At 40.8% G+C, this 14,278-nt stretch overlaps 1 non-coding gene across 1 annotated transcript; it reads left to right on the top strand.

The window, feature by feature from the left end:
* Positions 1–2,470: 2,470 nt before the first annotated feature.
* Positions 2,471–2,577, top strand: LOC132356311 (U6 spliceosomal RNA). The gene has a single exon (XR_009499828.1). It is a non-coding gene; the product is annotated as a U6 spliceosomal RNA (small nuclear RNA).
* Positions 2,578–14,278: the final 11,701 nt, after the last annotated feature.

The raw sequence follows: 14,278 nt of genomic DNA, 5'->3' as shown, positions 1-14,278 counted from the left end.
AATAAATAAGAAAAAGAAAAATGGGTAGTAATTTTTCATTACATTCTTGGTATTATGATTGATGTAGCATGGAGACTGGGTTTTTAAAAGTCTTTTGACTTTTATTAAAAGTTTTTTGAATTTTATTCTGTCAGACAGTTAAATTTTTGATGGGTCACCTTGGCCTTGTTGAAGCTTGGTTTGAGTCTTTGCTAAGGTGGGTCTATTTTGGTTTTGCCCTTAATCCTACAGCATGGTGCTTACCCCTGGGGCATGGTCCTTATCCCTAAAACACAGTCTTCCTGGGATCTCCATTGAATGCCCTGTGTTTCTCCACTCTGGCTGGGTCGGAACTCCAATACTGGGTTGCCCCAGTATCCTGAAGTCTCTGAAATCTCTGTTTAACTCTCAGCCCCTCAGCAGCTATTTTCTACCAGACCTTGTGAACTATCACCCCGGGCATAGGCAGCTTAGCAGTTGTCTAGGTCCCTGAAGGGAACCCCTTTGCAGATTTCTGGGGTCTCTTTCTACAGTTTTCTCCACTCCATACCCTGTGAGTTCCCACCACCTTAACAGCTCTGAACTCTGGTCAGTTTCCTCCACGAAGCCCCTGCTTTTCTACCCAGTGCAACTGCTGTTCTATGCTTGGGCTCCACCTAACCCTCTGAAGCTTGGAAACCACCTTCCCTGCAAGAAAGCTGGGATGAATATGGGGTTTGCCTCTTGTGCTACCCTTCTCTCAGGGTAGCAGCTCAGCAATTGCCCAAGGCCTGAAATCACTTGTTTCATATCTTTTGTTTGCTTTTATAGTTATTTATAAGGAGAAGTTAAGGCTGATCACAGCTACTGAGTCATGGCTGGAACTAGAAAATCCACAATATATTTTTATTCATTTATTTTTATTGAGGTAAAATTCACATAAAATTAACATAAACCACAGCAAGATCTTTTTTTGACCCACCTCCTAGAGTAACGGAAATAAAAACAAAAATAAACAAATGGAATTTAATTAAACGTAAAAGCTTTTGCACAGCAAAGGAAACCATAAACAAGACAAAAAGACAACCCTCAGAATGGGAGAAAATATTTGCAAATGAAACAATAGACAAAGGATTAATCTCCAAAACATACAAGCAGCTCATGGAGCTCAATATCAAAAAAACAAATAAACCAGTTAAAAAATGGGCAGAAGATCTAAATAGACATTTCACCAAGGAAGACATACAGATGGCCAAGAGGCGCATGAAAAGATGTGCAACATCACTAATTATTAGAGAAATGCAAATCAAAATTACAATGAGGTATCAACTCACGCCAGTCAGAATGTCCATTATCAAAAAATCTAGAAACAATAAATGCTGGAAAGGGTGTGGTGAAAAGGGAACTCTCCTGCACTGTTGGTGGGAATGTAAATTGATACAACCACTATGGAAAACAGTATGGAGGTTCCTTAAAAAAACTAAAAATAGAACTACCATATGACCCAGCGATCCCACTACTGGGCATATACCCTGAGAAAACCAAAAAGAGACATGTATCACAATGTTCACTGCAGCACTATTTACGATAGCCAGGACAAGGAACCAACTTAAATGTCCATCGACAGATGAATGGATAAAGAAGATGTGGCCCATATATACAATGGAATATTACTCAGCCATAAAAAGAAATGAAATTGAGTTATTTGTAGTGAGGTAGATGCACCTAGAGTCAGTCATACAGAGTGAAGTAAGTCAGAAAGAGAAAAACAAATACCATATTCTAACGTATATATATATGGAATCTAAAAAAAAAAAAAAGGGTACTGATGAACCTAGTTGCAGGGCAGGAATAAAGATGTAGACATAGAGAATGGACTTGAGGACACAGGGTGGGAGGGGGAAGCTGGGGCAAAGTGAGAGTAGCATTGACATATATACACTACCAAATGTAAAATAGTTAGCTAGTGAGAAGCAGCAGCATAGCACAGGGAGATCAGCTCGGTGCTTTGTGATGACCAGAGGGGTGGGTTAGGGAGGGTGGGAGGGAGGCTCAAGAGGGAGGGGATATGGGGACATGTGTATGCATATGGCTGATTCACTTTGTTGTGCAACAGAAACTAACACAGTATTGTGAAGCAATTATATTCCAATAAAGATCTATTAAAAAATTAATATTGTAAAGTGAACAATCCATTTTGACTCTAGTTTACAGCAGTAAGTTCAATGACTTACAGGAAATCAAAAAATTCTTTGAAAAACAAAACTTTCTAAGACTGAACCAAGAAGAAGTGAAAAATCTGAATCACCCAATATCTGTTAAAGAAATTGAATTTATAATTTAAAACCTTCCCACAAAGAAAACTCCAGGCCTATGTGGCTTAACTGGTGAATTCTATTAAAAAATTTAAAAAGAAAATTCCAATTTTATACAAATGTTTTCAGAGAACAAAGGAAGAACAAACAATTCCAAACCAGCATAACATAACCCTAATATCAAAATCTGACAAAGGGTGCTCGTTTTGGCAGCACATATACTAAAATTGGAATGATACGGAGCAGATCAGTATGGCTCCTGCACAAGGATGATACACAGATTCTTAAACTGTTCCATATTTTTCTCTCACTTCTTCCATTGGATGGAGGAAAAACAAGCCATGGCTCCCCACCCAGCCCTCCCCTCCTCTCCCTTCAACAGTTTCTCCATGGGAAAAATCAACATGTATGAATAAAGACACCAATTGAATGGCAAAAAAAAAAAAAATCTGACATAAGGCATCATAAGAAAAGAAAATTTCAAGCCCAAATCACTTATGAATATAGACATTAACATCCTAAACAAAATATTAGCATATTAAATCTGCCAATTCATAAAAAACAATACATCATGACTAAATGTGGTTTATCCCAGGAATGCAAGGCTAGTTTCATATGCAAAAACCAATCAATGTAATTCACAATGTTAATAGAATAGAGGAGAACAACCATCTGAACATTTCAATAGATTCAAGAAAAGCATATAACAAAATCAAACTGATTCATGATTTTTTTAAAAAGAGAAAGAAAACTCTCAGCAAACAAGGGATAACATGAAACTTGCTCAATCTAATAAAAAATATCTATGAAAATCTACAGCTAACATCATACCTAGTGGTGAAAGACTGAACACCTTCCCCTAAAATTCATAACACAAGGATTCTTACCACAACTCTTCAACATAGATTCAGGGATCTTAACCAATGTAACAAGGCAAGAAAAAGAAATAAAATATATAAAAATAGATATTGAAGGATAAAACTACTTGCAGATAACATGATTTAATGCATGGAAAATTCAAAGGAATCTATAAAACCACTACTATAACTAATGGGAGGATTTGCATAATAAAAAGACAATGTAAAAAAATCAATTGCATTTCTATATATTAACAATGAATAATTGAAAAATAAAATTTTAAAAGAACTTTTACAAAAATACCAAAAAATGTTAAATACTTAGGGAAAATTTTAACAAAATAAGACTAAGACATGTACACTGAAAACTACATAATATTCCTGAGAGGAATTTTAAAGGTTTACAATGTCCATTGATTGGAAGACTCAATATTGTTAAGATATCAATTCTGCAGATTGATCTATAGATTCAATGCATTGACCTATAGATTCTAATCAGAACCTCAGCTGTTTGGTTTTTTTTTGGTAGAAATCAACATGCTTATTTTAAAGTTCATATGGAAATTCAAGTGACCTAGAAGAATCAAACAATTCTGAAAAACAATAAAGTTGGAAGACTTATATTACCTGCTTTTAAGACGTTCTATGTTATTGACATAAGGATCAATGGCAACAGAATAGAGAGTCTAGAAATAGGTCAATACACAAATGGTTCAGTTGAATTTTGACAAAGTTTCAAAGGTAATTTAATGGGGAAAAGATAATCTTTTCAACATGTAGTTCTGGAACAACTGGATATCCACATGGAAAATAATGACCATCGGTTCATACCTTACACTATACACAAAAACTAACTCAAATGGATTAGAGGCCTAAATGTGAAAGCTAAAACAATGAAGCTTCTTGAAAAAGCTTCTAAAACAGGAAATATCTTTATGACCTTGGGGTAAGCAAAAATTTCTTGAGACACAAAAGGCACTAACCATAAAAGAAACATAAATAAATTGTACTTCATCAAAATTAAAAACTCCTGTTCTTCAGAATATAAAATTAAGAAAGTGGATAGACAGCCACAGACTAGAAGAAAATACTTGCAATACATATAGCTGACAAAGAACTCATATTCAATATATATAAAAACTCCTACAAATTAAAAATAAAAGACAATGCAATAAAAAAGAACAAAAGACTTAAGAAAGTATTTCAAAAACTACATATCTGAATATCCAATAATCATGTGAAAAGGTGCTCCACATCATTTGTCATCAGAAACATACAAATTAAAACCACGATGAGGGGCTTCCATGGTGGCACAGTGGTTAAGAATCCACCTGCCAATGCAGGGGACACGGGTTTGAGCCCTGGCCCGGGAAGATCCCACATGCCGTGGAGCAAATAAGCCTGTGCGTCACAACTACTGAGCCTGTGCTCTAGAGCCCATGAGCCACAACCACTGAGCCCAAGTGCCACAACTACTGAAGCCCGTGTACCTAGAGCCTGTGCTCTGCAGCAAAAGAAGTTACCGCAATGAGAAGCCCGCGCACCGCCACTAAGAGTAGCCCCCGCTCACTGCAACTAGAGAAAGCCCGTATGCAGCAATGAAGACCCAAAGCAGCCAAAAATAAATAAATAAATAAATTTATTAAAAAATCCACAATGAGATAGACCTTTACACACACTTAAATGGATAAAATTTAAAACACTGAAAATACCCAGTGCTGGCAAGGTTATGGAGCAACTGGAACTCTCATTTATTTCTGGTTGGAATATGAAATGGTACTACCCCCTTGGACAACTCTTTGGTGCTTTTTAATAAAGTTAAACATACATTTATCATATAATACAGAGATTCAAGTTGGTCACACAAATTTGCACATAATGGCCAAAAACTGGAACAACCCAAATGTCCATTTATAGGGAATAAACAAACTGTGGTATAGAAATAAACAGCAGAATGCTACTCAGCAAGTCTGCCCAGCCTGGGTAACTTAACAAAATACCACAGACTGGGTAACTTAAACAACAGACATTTATTTCTCACAGTTCTGGAGCCTGGGGAGTCCAAGATCAAGATGCTGGCCAAGTAAGTTTCTGAGGCCTCTTCTTTTGTCTAGGAGGTGGCCACCATGTTGCTGTGTGTTCACATGACCTTCGCCTTGTGCCTCTTCTTATAAGGACACTAATCCTATTGGATCAAGGCCCCACCCTTACCACCTCACAACCTAGTTATTTCCTTAAAGGCCCCATCTCCAAATACAGCCACACTGAGGTTTAGAGCTTCAACATATGAATTTGGGGGGAACACAAGCACTCAATGTACAACAGCAACAACAAGGAAACTACTGTTACTTGAAACAACATAACTGAATATTTTAAAAACTATAATTCCAAAAATATGAAGTTTAAGGAGAGACAAAATGGATCTATGGTGTTATAAATCAGAATAGCGGTTACTTCTGCGTGGATGAGGAGGGATCGATGGAAAAGTGGCATGAGGGAAATTTTTTAAGTGATGGAAATGTTTTTTCTTGATGGGAGGGATGGTGACAAGTGAATACCTTTGCCAAAATGCATAGAGCTGTATTGCATTCCACCAAATTAATGCATTTATTGCATATAAATTATGGCTCACTAGAGTACATTTCTCTATATCAACTCATATGGAGTTACCTCTATCTTTGTAGCAGCTATATTGTCTTCTGTATATGAATGCATCATAATTTATTAAACTATTTCCCCATTGCTATATATTTATATGGCTTACAAGTTTTTGCTATTATCAGTAATGCCGTAGTGAACATACTTAAGGATAGATTCCTAAGTGGGATTGTTAGAGCATTTTCTCTGTAAAGATGAAGAATCTGAAGCCCAGAAGCAAGAAGAGACTTCTCCAAGGCCTACCGCAATTACGCACTGTAAGTTATGGTGGAAGAAGTTGGAACTGAAGAGGTCTGTGTGGCTCCACAGAAATACTGTTGGGGAGCAGGAGGGCAATGCTGGGCTTCCAACCAGAATAATAGAAACCATTTAGACTAATTCCACTTCCCTCTTTGTCTAACTCCTACTCATCCTGTGGGTAAAAAATGCCTTTGAGCTGCCTTAATTTAACATTATGCTAAGTTAATTCCTGGGATCCCGTAATACCCTAGGCTTAATAATAACTCACTATGTGCCAAGTAATGCAGTAGCACTTTAAATGCATTATCTCCTTTAACCCTCACAACTCCATAAGACATAGCTGTTATGGATTCCATGCCCATTATATAGATGGGAATACTGAGGCTTAAACAGTTTAAGTAAATTGCCCAAGGCTACACAGCCAAAAAGTAGTATAAACAGGTTTCAAACCCAGGTGCCTGATATAAAAGGGACTCTGTTATACTATACTACCTCTCAGGAACAGTACTTCACAGGATGTTGTTGTGAAGGTTACATGAAATGGTTGCAGTGTTCATTACTGGCCTCTCAACAACTTGAAGGCAGTTACTGCATCTTTATCTCTGTCCTCCTAACATCTGGTGCACAATGGAGTTCAAAGAGCTTAGCACTGTGCCTGACACAGAGCAAGCACTCAATGAGCGTTAATTATTATCATTATTGGAATCCAATAGAGATTTGTTGAGTAAGTAAACATTTGCATGAATGACTAATTATCTAAAGTATTCTTTCAGCAAATAAACAATGAACAGAGGGACAACAGGTTGCAGGCCTCCTCTCCTGCCAAGCAGCTCATTTGGAGGCAGCTGACCCATGAAGGAATCGCCAGCCCTCTTCTGTTCACATGTCTGCTTCCCCATGGGACACGGAAGCAGGAAGGGCATCTGACTCAGTGCTGCGGCTCCAGCCCCAGCTCAGTGTACCACAGTGTTGGGCAGAGTGTTCTTTCCTCATGCACAGCATATTTGTGCATAAGTAAAGAACCAGCTGGGGTGGTGGTGGTGCTCTGTGTGTGTCTGTGTGTGTCTGTGTGCATGTGTCTCTTCCTTCCCCTCACAGTGAAGCCAACTGACGATGGGGTGGTGTTGAGGGGGTGCTTAATACAAAGCTCTGGGCAACATCACAGCACACAAAGGACGAACACAGGCTTAAGGAGGACCACTCACGTACTCAGGGTCCAAGAACATCAGGCCCTTGAACCTCTGTTATATGTTTTTATTCTGTTGCTTCATCTTCTTCAGAGGAAGACCCTGCATCATGGAGGTAATGGGTTTAGGTTGGAGAAGAGCCTGCTCAACCTCATAAGCCAGATGAATGCTGCTTCCCTTGACCCACACGACCTTGGATGCTGGTTAGCATTCAGACCCTCTGTCAGTGTATTAACTGACCTCGACATCCACTCAAACCTCACTCTGGGCCCTTCTCTGATTCTCCTGCCTAGTGCCTTGATTAGCTTCTATCCTTGGCAGGGAGGCCCCCCCCTGCCCTTCCCAGTCCAGCTGCCTTGCTCAGGGACGATCCCATCACAGACTTGAGATTTGACCCTTTCAGTTCCTCTGCCCGATTGGCTGACCCTACCCACTTCTTGGCATGGGTGGGGAGCAGGGGGCAGCATGCCCCAAGAGCATGGGGACCAGAAGTAGCACCTGAAGCACTTGCCAAGACCACAGTTTTCTTTCTCCTCCCTGCCTCCTGCCTCACCTAGTTACTGCAGTCTTCATTTTAGGCCGCTAAAAGCCCTCACTCTCATTTTTGTAGTGAAGTTTTCAGAGCCTCGCTCACTGAAGGTAGTTTTTTTTTTTGTTTTTTTTTTTTTTTAAATTTATTTATTTATTTTTGGCTGCGTTGGGTGTTCATTGCTGAGCGGGGGCTATTCATTGCGGTGGCTTCTCATTGCGGAGCACAGGCTCCAGGCGTGTGGGCTGGGTAGTTGCGGCACACGGGCTTAGTTGCTCCGTGGCATGTGGGATCCTCCCAGACCAGGGCTCGAACCCATGTCCCCTGCATTGGCAGACGGATTCTTAACCACTGCGCCACCAGGGAAGCCCTGAAGGTAGTTTTGATTTATGTTTTATGGTTATCCTAAAAGTCTTAAGTGAACATCTCTTGTTTGAAATGTCTGTCACTCTGTTATTATAGACACAATATAACAAGAAATACATTTTCATATAAGACTGTAAGTGAAAAGACAAATTGTTCTCGAGCTTATATATCCTTGTGTGATTTGAAAACATCAAGACAAAGAGATGGAAAATACAAGCCAACAGAGGAGAGACAGGGAGGAAGGATCAAAAAAGTATCCAAGCATTAGGAGTTTCTGAAAAAAGAGGATGAAAACACAGAGGAGAGGAAATTATCAAAGAAATAATAAAGGAAAATTTCTCAGAGATGAAGGACACAAGACCTCAGAACAGTGTGTGAAGCAGGCCCACACCTGAAACAGGGAACATCACTGAGCTAGAGGTCAGCCAGGATAAGGAGAGCACCTTAAAAGCTTCCACTGAGGGTCAGGTCCCTAGAAAGTGATAGAATGAGAATGAATCAGGGTTTTCAATAGGAAAATCTATATAGCAGGCAACAGAGCAGTGCCTTCAGAGTCTTAAGGGAACTTGATTTACCACCTACGATTCAATGCCCAGCCCAAGTATCAATCAAGTCTAAAGGCAAAATAAATACATTTCCAAACATAAAATATTTAGAAATTTTACCCACCATACACCTCTGCATAAGATGTTACTTAATGGTATGCTCTGGCAAAATAAGGAAAGAAACTCAAGAATGTAACCCAAATCTTCGAAAGTATGGATCGAGCCCAGGAAATCAGTGAAAAGAAGTTCCTGGATTATTACTGTCCAGATTGAAGCAGGAGCACAGAAGACTCTAGAAGGTAGATTCTTGGGGAGGGGGAAAACTCAATAGAACACCTGTTGGGCTGGAAAGTTAGGGAGAAATTGAGAATATGATGAAGCCAACTAGTGCTAGAAAAAAAGAAAAGCTATTTGAAATTCCTGATTCAAGAAAAGTACTGCAAGAAAGCAAACATAAGCAGGTATGTCACTGGCTGGGCAACGAGCCATATGTGTATGTATATAAATCTCAGTAAGGTAAACATTGTTTATTAGTTTTAGAATCAATCTTTAAGCAAAGCATGGAAGGCTTCATTACAGTTACGAAACAATGGGAATGCTATGGATGGAGACGATGTAAAAGTACATATGACTGAAACGGGGGAGAAGAAGAAGGAGGAGAGATGAGGGGAGGCTGTGGCGTGAGCTGCCCTTTCTCAGGAAGCATCGGTGGGGATCATCGTCGGGAGATAACAGTAGTGTGTTTCCTAAAGTGACAATTGGTGATATAATCCAAAATAGTGATATAATTGTGTTGGGAAAATGAGACAAAGGGAGAGGGAGGCTGGGCTTGAGTGAGCTAAACCCTCTTCCAATAGCAGGAAGTCAATGAATATATTGTTAAAACATAAAATAGAGAAACAGCAGTGTTTGCACAGGGATATGCAGATAACATTCAGAAGAAACAGCTAAACAGGTGAGAGGTGGTTGCCCTGGTGATTGGAATAGAAGAACGGGGGACTCTTACTTTGACTGGAAAAAAAAGTATGTTAAGGAAGCACATTTATGTCCCATATGTTGAGCGGCCTGTGGTCCGTCTCTCATTTGAAGATGTGAGTGTGGAAGGGCAGGGAAGGCCAGGGGGCAGGACAGACAGGGCAGGGCTTCCGCAGGGCGACGCTTGCTGTGGTTTCGGTCTCCAGTGGCCGACAAAGCCAGTGGGCATGAGGGCCGGAATTCAAGTGCAGCCTGTCCCCAGACAACCCCCCGCCACACTTATTTTTTTTAAAATCATATTCTTACTGTAAAAACATGACGATGACTTTCCAGGAATGTGTTTCAATCGCCCATAATCCTCCCGAGGCCTGTGCCCAATAATTACTTAGTCTTTTCCGTGATCCCGTCTAGTCTTTTTCTATATTATACGTCATTGGGCATAGTTCTGATACTTGTGTCCATATAACTTTGTAAGCATTCTACCTCTCATAAATGGTGCCGCCTGTTTCTACATAGTCTGCATAATTATCCATGTTAATGGCTGCATATTATGCAGGATCATTTTTAATTAACAACACCACTCTGGGTTAACAGTTCATCATTCTGCCAAGTATTTCTTTAATTTCTAATCTCCATTTTGTATAACATTGTTCCTTTTACTGAACTCTTTCTTATCAACCTCACAACTTTACAGTATGTAATAGGGGCAGGTGTTAATATCCCCGCTTTACAGACAGGGAAACTGAGATCTAGAAGACCAGCTTGCCCAAGGTCGTACTGGCAGCAGAGATGGGGCTGAGAGGAAACCTTCCTCTGGGTCTTTTCTCTCCAAGTTGAGAACCCCTTTCATCACACTGCCCCAATGCTGGGCATGGCTCAGCTCATTCTCTTGTTGAGCCAGGGCCCTTCTCAGGAAGGAATTATTACCACCTCATTGTACAGGTGAGGAAACTGAGGCCCAGAGAGGGAGGTAACTTGCCTAAGGTCTCATGGCAGAGCCAGGAGTCAAACCCAGGCAGGCTTACTCCAAAGCCAGATCTCTTTCCAATAATTTACTTTTTGTGTTACTGTCTTTTGGCTACTTCAAATAATGCCGCTCTGAGCACTGGTGTACAAATATCTGTTTGAGTCTCTGCTTTCAATTATTTTGAAAGAAGTAGGTGAGCTGGGCTTCCCTGGTGGCGCAGTGGTTGAGAATCTGCCTGCCAATGCAGGGGACACGGGTTCGATCCCTGGTCTGGGAAGATCCCACATGCCACAGAGCAACTAAGCCCGTGCACCACAACTACCGAGCCTGTGCTCTAGAGCCTACACGCCGCAATTACTGAAGCCCGTGAGCCACAACTACTGAGCCTGCGAGCCACAACTACTGAAGCCCACGCGCCTAGAGCCCATGCTCCGCAATAAGAGAAGCCACCACAATGAGAAGCCCACGCACTGCAACGAAGAGTAGCCCCTGCTCGCTGCAACTAGAGAAAGCCCGCACACAGCAATGAAGACCCAACGCAGCCATAAATAAATAAATTAATTAATTTAAAAAAAAAAGAAGTAGGTGAGCTTTTAAAAACAAATCAAAACTGTTTACACTCTCTGTTTCCAGCTTTTCTGGGTGGCAGTGGAGGGCAAGGAGAGGGAGGCAAGCACTATATCAGAGTGCATGGGTGGGTAAAAATATTGCAGATCATATATATGATAAGGGGCTTGTATCCAGAAAATATAAAGAACTCTCACAACTCAATAATAAAAGGACAAATAACCCAACTTAAAGAAGACAAAGGATCTGAATAGACATTTGTCCAAGAAAGAAATACAAATGGCCAATAGGCACATGGATAGATGCTCTGCAACATCAGTCATCACAGAAATGCAAAACAAAACCACTAGGAGATACCACTTCACATCCACTAGGATGGCTAAAATCAAAAAGTCAGACAATAACAAGTGTTAGTGAGGATGTGGAGAAGTCAGAACCCTCATGCACTGTTGGTGCGAGTGTGAAATGGTGCAGCCACTTTGGAAAATAGTTTGGCAGCTCCTCAAAGTGACTAAACATAGAATTACCACATGACCCAGCAATTCCACTCTTAGGTAAATACCCAGAAGAATTGAAAAACAGGTGTTCAAACAAAAACATGTATAGGAATGTTTCTAGCAGCATTATTCACAGTAGCCAAAAGGTGGAAACAATCCAATTGTTCATCAGATAATGAAAGGATAAACAAGATAATAATAGTATAAATTATAAAATATAATGGAATATTATTCAACCATAAAATGGATGAAGTATAGGAGTCTTATTCATAATTGCACAAACTTGGAGGTAACCAAGATATCCTTCAGTAACTGAATGGGTAAATAGAGTGTGGTACATCCATACAGTGGAATATTATTCAACCATCAAAAGGAATGAGCTATCAAGCCATGAAAAGACATGTTACTAAGTGAAAGAATACAATCTGAAAAGGCTACATACTATGTGATTCCAGGTATGTGACACTCTGGAAAAGAAAAAACTATGGAGACAGTAAAAAGATCAGTGGTTGCCAGTGGTTGGGGAGAAGGAGGAATGAACAGGTGGAACACAGAGGATTTTTAGGGCAGTGAAACTATTCGTATGACTCTGTACAAGGAGAAGGTGGATACATTTGCCAATATCCACAAAATTTACAACACCAAGAGTGGATCTTTACAATACCTATGTTCAACTTTAGGTTTGGGTGACAATGAGGTGTCAATGCAGGTTCATCGACTGTAGTAAATACATCGAATGTAGTAAATGAATTTACATTTGACAGTAAATGTCAAATCCGGTGGCAGATTTAACAGTGGGGAAGGTTATGGGGGCAGGGGAGGGGACCAGGAGGTATACGGAAACTGTACTTTTCCCTCAATTTTGCTGTAAGCATAAAATGACTCAAAAATAAAATCTAAAAAAATGAATGAAATATTGACACATGTTACAACATGAATGAACGTTGAAGCCATTATGCTAAGTGAAAAAAACCAGTCACAAAACACCACATATTGTATGATTCCATTTATATGGAATGTCCAGACTAGGAAAATCTATAGAGACAGAAAGGAGATTAGTGGTTGTTTAGGGCAGGGGGATACAGGGTAGGGGTTGGGGAAGGGGGAGTCATGGCTAAAGGGTATGGGGTTTCTCTGTGAGGTCACGAAAATGCCCTAAAATTGTGGTGATAGCTGCACACATCCATGAATAAACTAAAACCATTGAATCATACACTTTAAAGGGGTGAATTGTATGGTATGTAAATTATATCTCAATAAAGCTACTTCTTAAAAGAAGAAGAAGGAGACCAAGGAGGAGCGGATAGGATTGCAGCCTCCCAGAAGTCCCTACTAACTGCCTTCATCTGCAGCTAAAAGGCTGCCCCCAGCAAGCCCAGCCCCACCCCAAGCCTGAGGGAAAACGCTCTGTCTCGAGTGATGAGGGATAAGGGTAAGCTTTCTGCCAGGAGGTTTCAGCAGCATCAACACAGCTCAGCTTAGCTGCCGAACAGGTGCTCTTACCTCGGTGGGCACCTCGACAACCCTCTCCATCATAACACTGTGACACAGACCATTACGGATGGGACACAGTGACCTATTGCCATTGAATCAGCAAAATGGGCCCACATGAGACAAAAGCAGACTGCTCCAAGGAAGTGTGTGATTTATGAGACTTCTGTCTTTTTCTCAAGTTCAGAGAAGGCAGCCAACCCTGCATCCCTCCCTCAGCCTGGAGGCAACCGCAGGCCAAGGCAGATTCCTGAGCCCCATGGAGCCTGTTACTTGACCTTTAGAGTTTGTTTTTGTTTTTTTTTTTAATTTATTTATTTGGCTGTGTTGGGTCTTCGTTGCTGCATGCAGGCTTTCTCTAGTTGCGGCAAGCAGGGGCTACTCTTCGTTGTGGTGCATGGACTTCTCATTGCAGTGGCTTCTCTTGTTGCAGAACACAGGCTCTAGGCGCGTGGGCTTCAGTAGCTGTGGCACGTGGGCTCAGTAGTTGTGGCTCACGGGCTCTAGAGTGCAGGCTCAGTAGTTGTGGCGCACGGGCTTAGTTGCTCCATGGCATGTGGGATCTTCCCAGACCAGGGCTCAAACTCGTGTCCCTTGCATTGGCAGGCAGATTCTTAACCACTGCGCCACCAGGGAAGCCCTACAGTTTTTTTTAAAGTTATAAAAGTTTAGAACTGAAAAAGACATTGGAAGTCATCCAGGTAGTGGCTTCTAGACTTTTCGATTTCATAGCCTATATCATCCCCAAATATCTGGGGAGACAGACAAGGTTGACAACTTTTTCTTTTGCTAAATTAAGAAAAATTTAAAAACTAACATCATTATTTGATTTCAAAAAGAACAGTTGACAAGATAGAACATCAGAATAAAGAGAAGCCATTTAAATGGAATAAATTGAGCTTTTTGAAAAACTTGCTGCATTTCTCCTTTCCCCTCCCTACCTCGCCCCTACCCCCAAGTAGAAGAAACTTGCCAAATCCTGGAGAAGGAATGGTTTGGGGGCCCAGGCCCACTCCCCATTCAGTACTTGAATCCTCTTGAAACCATCTCTGGACACATGCTTCTCCAACAGCAGGAGTTTAGTGTCAGGCAGACCTGGGTTCAAATCCTGCCTTGCAATTTACTG

Source organism: Balaenoptera ricei, chromosome 20, assembly GCF_028023285.1.
Source record: "Balaenoptera ricei isolate mBalRic1 chromosome 20, mBalRic1.hap2, whole genome shotgun sequence".
In the NCBI taxonomy this organism is placed as follows: domain Eukaryota; kingdom Metazoa; phylum Chordata; class Mammalia; order Artiodactyla; family Balaenopteridae; genus Balaenoptera; species Balaenoptera ricei.
This window is presented reverse-complemented; position numbering and strand designations above follow the sequence as displayed.